Source organism: Colias eurytheme, chromosome 32, assembly GCF_061535395.1.
Source record: "Colias eurytheme isolate Ceu_HAF_F1 chromosome 32, ilColEury1 Martin Lab GWU primary, whole genome shotgun sequence".
Taxonomy (NCBI): Eukaryota; Metazoa; Arthropoda; class Insecta; order Lepidoptera; family Pieridae; genus Colias; species Colias eurytheme.
Window position 1 is genome coordinate 6,717,277 of NC_143011.1, and position 6,966 is coordinate 6,724,242.

The following is a 6,966-nucleotide window of genomic DNA, read 5'->3' on the forward strand; positions in this document are numbered from 1 at the left end:
ATTGATTCCTTGTGTCCCCTGCGAATGTCGAAAACTGCTATCTTTTGATCGACTGTTATAACTTTTCAAAGCTTAACGGGACGATGGTATGCGATATGAATTTCAAAGGTCTTGATAGATAGACTGATAGACTTACGGACAACTAAGTGATCTTAAGGGTTTAGTTTTTTTTAGTTTTGTGGTTTAAAAGCCTAGAAATTAAATATCAGAGTTTAATTGTAAAAATTTGTCAGGATTGGCCGAAGAGCATGTACTGTGCGAGATGTTTTCTTTGTTACAGCACACACATACACGAGGACGTGTTCAGCGCAGGATGGCCGTGTCGGAGACGGTCAATAGCGCGGATGTAAAACGACTCGAAGCACGAGTTCCGGGAGGTGGCAGCACAGTGAAGTTGGCGGCTTACTTCATGCTTGTACCGGGTCGAGCCGGTGAAGGCTCGCCCTCGGGACGGCACTTCACATTCGAACGTCGAAGAGTTCGGACCTTCCACTACTAGGAACTGTTAACCTTTTCTTTGCTAGTGTTTAATTTAAATGTGTAACGTAACGGTTATTAAAAGTGATTGTATTAAAAATGACTGTATTGTATGGTAAAACTGACATGATTAAAAAGAGCAACTATGGAGTTTCTTGCCGGTTCTTCTCTGTAGATACTGCTTTCCGAATCGGTGGTAAATAAAGAAATGTTTGAGTTTGAGGTGTTTCTTTGCTCGATTACCCAACGCAACGCCCACAGCTTGAAAATAGATTCACAATCTACACCTTGCTCCGACATATAAATAGTAAAAACACTTACTTATTAATTTAAATTTTTCTAGTTTGTTTTATTGTATTTCATTTTATTTTATGTTATTTAACTATATTTTATTATTCGGGACACTTTAGACTTACGCGTCTGTTGTCTGGTTGGGCCCTGAAAACCAGCGCTATGCCGACCGTGGTGCGGCGTAGCATATGCTGAGTGGCCTTACCCTTTAGGTCACCAGTCGCCACACAAATATTTATAATAGATTTTTAGCTCTTAATTTTTTCTTTTTTTTTTATCCCTGTTATTTTCTATAGTCTTTAAGAGTGCTTTTGTTATTGTTTTTTTTTATGTGGTGGTGGTACTTTGGTGATCCTAATAAATGTATTTTATTCTTATTCTATTCTATTCTTAAAAAATAGACCTAGTGTATCTGTGGCGACTAATCAAGCCAACAAGGGCCGTTTGAACTATGTTCCTCAGCAGCGCCAGGCGGACAACAAACGCCACGACAACCGTTTCGCTCGTGTGCCCAACATAGCGTCGCGTCCACCTCCGAGCAACAGTGCACGACGACCCCCCGACCGGACGTACCCGCCTTCGAAATAATCAACCAGGTGCGATATGCTGGAAGACTCCAGCATTATTTTAATAACTGGCGTAATATAACTAATGATCAAATCATTTTACCGTGGGTTAAAGGTTATTCTATACCTTTTAAGTCTTATCCGTTTAGAACCGATAAGCCTAGTGTGTATCCTAAAACGGAACAAGAACGACAAGATTTTGATACATGTTTGTCGAAATTATTATCTATAAATGCGATATCGCATTGTAACCATGAACCGGGCGAGTTTTTATCCTCTATTTTCCTAGTGTCTAAACCAAATGGTGACAAGAGATTTATTCTTAATTTAAAATGCCTTAACAAGTTCATTGAAACTAAACATTTCAAAATGGAGGATTATCGTACTGCGTCAAAGTTGATAACTCCAAACTGTTTCATGGCAACTATCGATTTAAAAGATGCTTATTTTTTAGTCCCAGTAAATAAAATGCACAGAAAGTACTTACGGTTTGAGTATGATGGAGTCCTTTACGAATTTAATTGTTTGCCATTTGGTTTAGGTATGCAACGCACCGTTCGTGTTTACAAAACTTCTAAAACCTATATTTGAATTTTTAAGAAAAACTCATCGTATGATATCAGTCGTTTATCTTGATGATGTCTTTTGTATTGGTAGAACACTATTAGAATGCCAAGAAAACATAACTTTGACCAAAACACTTTTTGAAAGACTAGGTTTTTTGATTAACTTAGAGAAAAGTTCGTTAGTACCAAAGATGCAATGCAAATTTTTAGGTTTCGTATTCGACTCCAATAATATGTTATTAAAACTACCCGATGATAAGAAGTTAAAAATTAAAGAAAAAGTTTCCACCGTCTTAAATACTAAAAAATGCAAATTACGAGAATTTGCTCAATTTATCGGTTTATTAATTTCAGCTTGTCCCGCAATTCAATATGCTTGGTTATATACTAAAATTTTTGAACAGTATAAATATATGTGTTTGCTTAAAAACGCTAGCTACGAACAGATAATTAAAATTCCAGATAATTTAAAATCGGATATGCTATGGTGGATCCGTAATATAGATATATAGGTAATTGTCCTCTCGGAATTGAAGATTTTAATTTAGAGATTTATTCAGATGCATCTAACACCGGTTGGGGCGCCTATTGTAATAACAATAAATGTTTTGGCTACTGGAAAGAATGTGAAAAAACATTGCATATTAATGAGTTAGAATTAAAAGCAGCTTTTCTTGCCCTTAAATCCTTCGCGAAGAATTTATGTTCTTCTCGAATCTTGCTAAGAATTGATAATGTCACCGCAATTTCTTGTATAAATAGAATGGGTAGTATTCAATATGATCACCTTAATGTGGTTTCCAGAGAAATCTGGCGGTGTGAAATGCGTAAAATAACTATTTTTGCATCCTATGCGCTATGTGCGAAGTGGGTGGTGGGGAACGGCAAATCGATTGTAGCGCACGACGTGGCAGAAATGTGAATTAATTCTGGGCTGTCATGTGTCAAATTGCTTTATTTTCATAACTTCCTTTATAATTTTAAGTAAAAACGTAAAAATTTGTGATATGGGTCATAGTACATGCTGTGTCGTAAATTGTAAAAACAATGGGAAAAACAGTTCGTGCAAGTTTTATTCGTTTCCAACATCAAAGTGGACATTACAGCAAAGACAAAAATGGATAGCTGCTGTGAAGAGAAAAAAGTAAGAAATTTAACCTAGTACACTATGATAATAATAATAAGCGTTCCAAAATTACAGTCCTTTTTTATTTGTTTTAGTGCTGATGGGTCCCCATGGCACCCAAAACGACATGATACAATATGCAGTGAACATTTTATTGGAGGCAAAAAGTCAGACGCAGAGGCGAGCCCTAGCTATATTCCAACAATATTCCCGTCAATTTATCGGTGTAAGAAAATTGACCATTCTCAGGTCACTGCAAGATATAATCGTTTTATGACACGAAGATATCCGGATCAACAATTTATTGCAAAATACGAACAGAATCAGTTACCAATCGAAACAGTTACTAAAGTAAATGAAAGGGAATTTACTATGATGGCCGATAAAGGATGCCAAGCAGATATTTATAATCAGTTCGAGTTGAAAGAAACAACATTTATTTGTAATAGGTACGTTCAAAATAATAACTGTGATGCTGAGATCCAAGTAGAAATACCAACTACTTCCAAAATTGTCACCACAAATACTCCAAAAACTAAAGATATAGGTTGTTGCACTACTAAAGTTACATATAGTACCCAATCAACATCTACAAGTAGTCAACACTTTGTTGGTATTTCATCAATTAAGATTGACCAACAACTACTAGATCTCGCTGGTGTGTCATTCAAAAGTTTTGATATTTTATTAAGAAGAATGACAATTGGGAAATATGCAGTTTCCAAAAAAGACCGGCTTTTAATTTTTTTGATGAAATTCAAAACTGGACTGACATTTTCAGCATTAAGTGTATTGTTTGGCATACATAGAACCACAATCTCAAGAATATTTTATCATATTCTACAAGATCTAGCATTTGCAACGGCTGATTTAGTATTTTGGCCGAATAAAGCTATTGTTCAAGCTACAATGCCTGACTGTTTTCGTCCAGCATACAGTGACACACGAGTAATCATTGATTGCACTGAATTTAGAATTGAAGTACCGTCAGCAGTAGATGATCGTGTCGCTTGTTACTCACATTATAAAAAAGGATTTACTGCAAAAGTCGTCATAGGAATTACACCAGGAGGATTATTTTATTATTTATTTATAAACACTTTATTGCACTTAAAGATAACAAAACAAGAAATACAAACACTTAAATATAACTTACACTAAGTACAATTGGCGGTCTTATCGCTTAGAGCGATTTCTTCCAGACAACCTTTGGTACAATAGAGGAATAAATACCAAAATACATAAATGGGTAGTGCAATAATAACTATGATAATGATACACATACATATTATTTATATTGTGATATAAACTAAATAAGTAAAAGGGAATAGAGATTCGAAGAAAGATACCATACTAAAATAATACATAGTAATTAATAATACGTATATAATATAAATAAATTTTATGTACGGCTAACACTGAGAAAGTGAGATTTAACCATACATTTAAAACTATTTGGTGATTGAGCATTTTTGATAGAGTCTGGCAGAGCATTCCAAAGTTTAGTAGCATGAACAGTAAAAGATCCATCATAAAAATGTGTGCGATGTTGAGGCATAATTATCCTCAACATTTCGGATTTACGAACCTCACTACAATGACCTCTAAACTCAAACCTTTCCTTAAGGTATTTTGGCGTTTTAGGGTCAAATAAAATTCGATACAGTAGTTGGAGAGCATGCGCATCCCGCCGCAAGCGAATCGGCAACCAGTTGAGCTTTTTTCGGAACTCCGAAACATGATCATATTTACGGAGCCCAAATATAAACCGTATGCAGAAGTTCTGTAGGCGTTCGAGCACATTCAACTGTTCCATCGCTAAATTTACATAGCTTACATCAGCATAGTCTAATATAGGGAGAAGGAGGGACTGAGCTAAAAGGATTTTAGTAGGCAAAGGAGGAAAGTTTCTTAATCGTCTCAGGGATCCAGCTGCTGCGTACATTTTTTTGCTCACTTCCTTGATATGAGGTCTCCACGATAAGGTTTGATCAAAAATCAAACCCAGATTTCTTACAGACTCACTATAAGGAATTATCGCACCATCAACTACAATGGGTGGCAGATTAACCCAGTTAACCCTTGCGATTAACGAAGGACTACCAATAATAATAACTTGGGTCTTAAGTGGATTAACCTGCAAGCCATAGCGGTAGCTCCATTGGACTATAGTATTCAAATCTGTGTTAGTATCTTGAATAGCCTGGTGTATTTCGTCAAGTGTAAATTGTGTGTATATTTGAAGGTCGTCAGCATACATGTGGTAGAGAGACAGCAAGGTATCTGATATGGTATTAATAAAGATTGAGAACAGTAACGGAGACAGAACACCACCTTGAGGAACCCCGGCAGAGACATCACACCAAGAAGACAAAACGTCATCGATGTGTATTCGCTGCCGTCGTCCATTCAGGTAGCTCTGAAACCAACCAATTACCGGTGCGGATATATTTAGTGAACACAGTAAGCTGAGGAGAATGTCGTGGTCTACAGTGTTGAAAGCATTACTGAAGTCTAACAAGGTCAGTACTGTAAGCCTTTTATTGTCCATCCCCATTTGAATATCATCGGTTATTTTAGCTAATGCAGTGGCCGTACTATGACCTGGACGGAAGCCGGATTGGTAAGGATTAAGGAGATTATGTGAGTTTAAAAACAGTTGCAATTGATGATGTATCAACTTTTCCAGAACTTTAGAAAGGAATGGAAGGATGGAGATGGGTCTAAAGTCGGAAAAAGAGGATGGGTTATTTCTTTTGGGGATCGGTATGAGGTGGAAATCTTTCCACACCTGTGGAAATGAGCTATTGGATATGGAATAATTCAGAATATGGGTAATAACAGGTGTGACAATGTCTAGGATAGGTAAGATCATAGTACGTCCAATGCAGTCGCCTCCAACAGCACTCGACGAGATGGACAATATGTTCCTTTTGACATCACACTCGGTAAATTGCTTGAAGCTAAAAGGAGGAATATTGGGACGTGGTAATTTGGAAATGTAATCTAATGTGTTATGTTTTAATTGAGTATCGAAAGAAGGCGAAGAATTAGAAAAATGTAAGTTAAGTTGTTCTATGTTTATATTAGATGGAATTGAATTATTTCGTTGTTTGCCAATACCTAACGTTTTAAGGAATTTCCAAATGACAGTGGGATCACTGTTCTCAACAGAAGAATGAATATACCGTCGCTGTGCATCTCTACAACATGTATTGCATCTATTTCTTATCGCATTGTATTTTTCTCGACTTGCATCACATTTAAGTGCTCTATGCCTCGCCTTGGCGCGAGCTTTTTTATTCAACAAAATTTTGAGATCTTCAGTCAACCATGGCGCAGGTAATTGTTTTATTTTAACTGATCTAAGCGGTGCATGCAAGTCATAAAGCTTTATTAACGCGGAGTTAAAGAACTCAACTTTTTCATCGATGCTAAGAGACAGAAATATCGGAGACCAATCAATACAGCGAGCATCTTCCTTTAGTTTTGAATCATCCATACCGTTGAAATTACGTCTTAATAATACTCTAGGTTTATGTTTAGGTGGCCGTATTCTATATGACAGAAGCAAGAGGTCATGGTGTGAAAAGGCATCAGCTGGATACTGGCCGTATTTCGAAACTAAATTGGGAGAAGAAACTATAATTAGGTCTAGGAGAGATGGGATGCAATTAGGGGCACAATGCGTGGCGTTGAGAGGAAGAAGATGTAAGTTATGTGACTCAACGATGGAAACCAATTTTTGCGACCGGCTGTCTTTTTTTAAGAGACATGTATTAAAGTCTCCCATTAAAATACAGTGGTCATAGATTGGTATTAAATTATCACATATTGAGTCAAACGAAGGAAAATAATCTATTAGAAGAGAGGGGCTGTAAAAGACTGCTAGGAGAATTTTGGTAAAGGAAAGAACGACTTCAATAATGAGGTGCTCGGC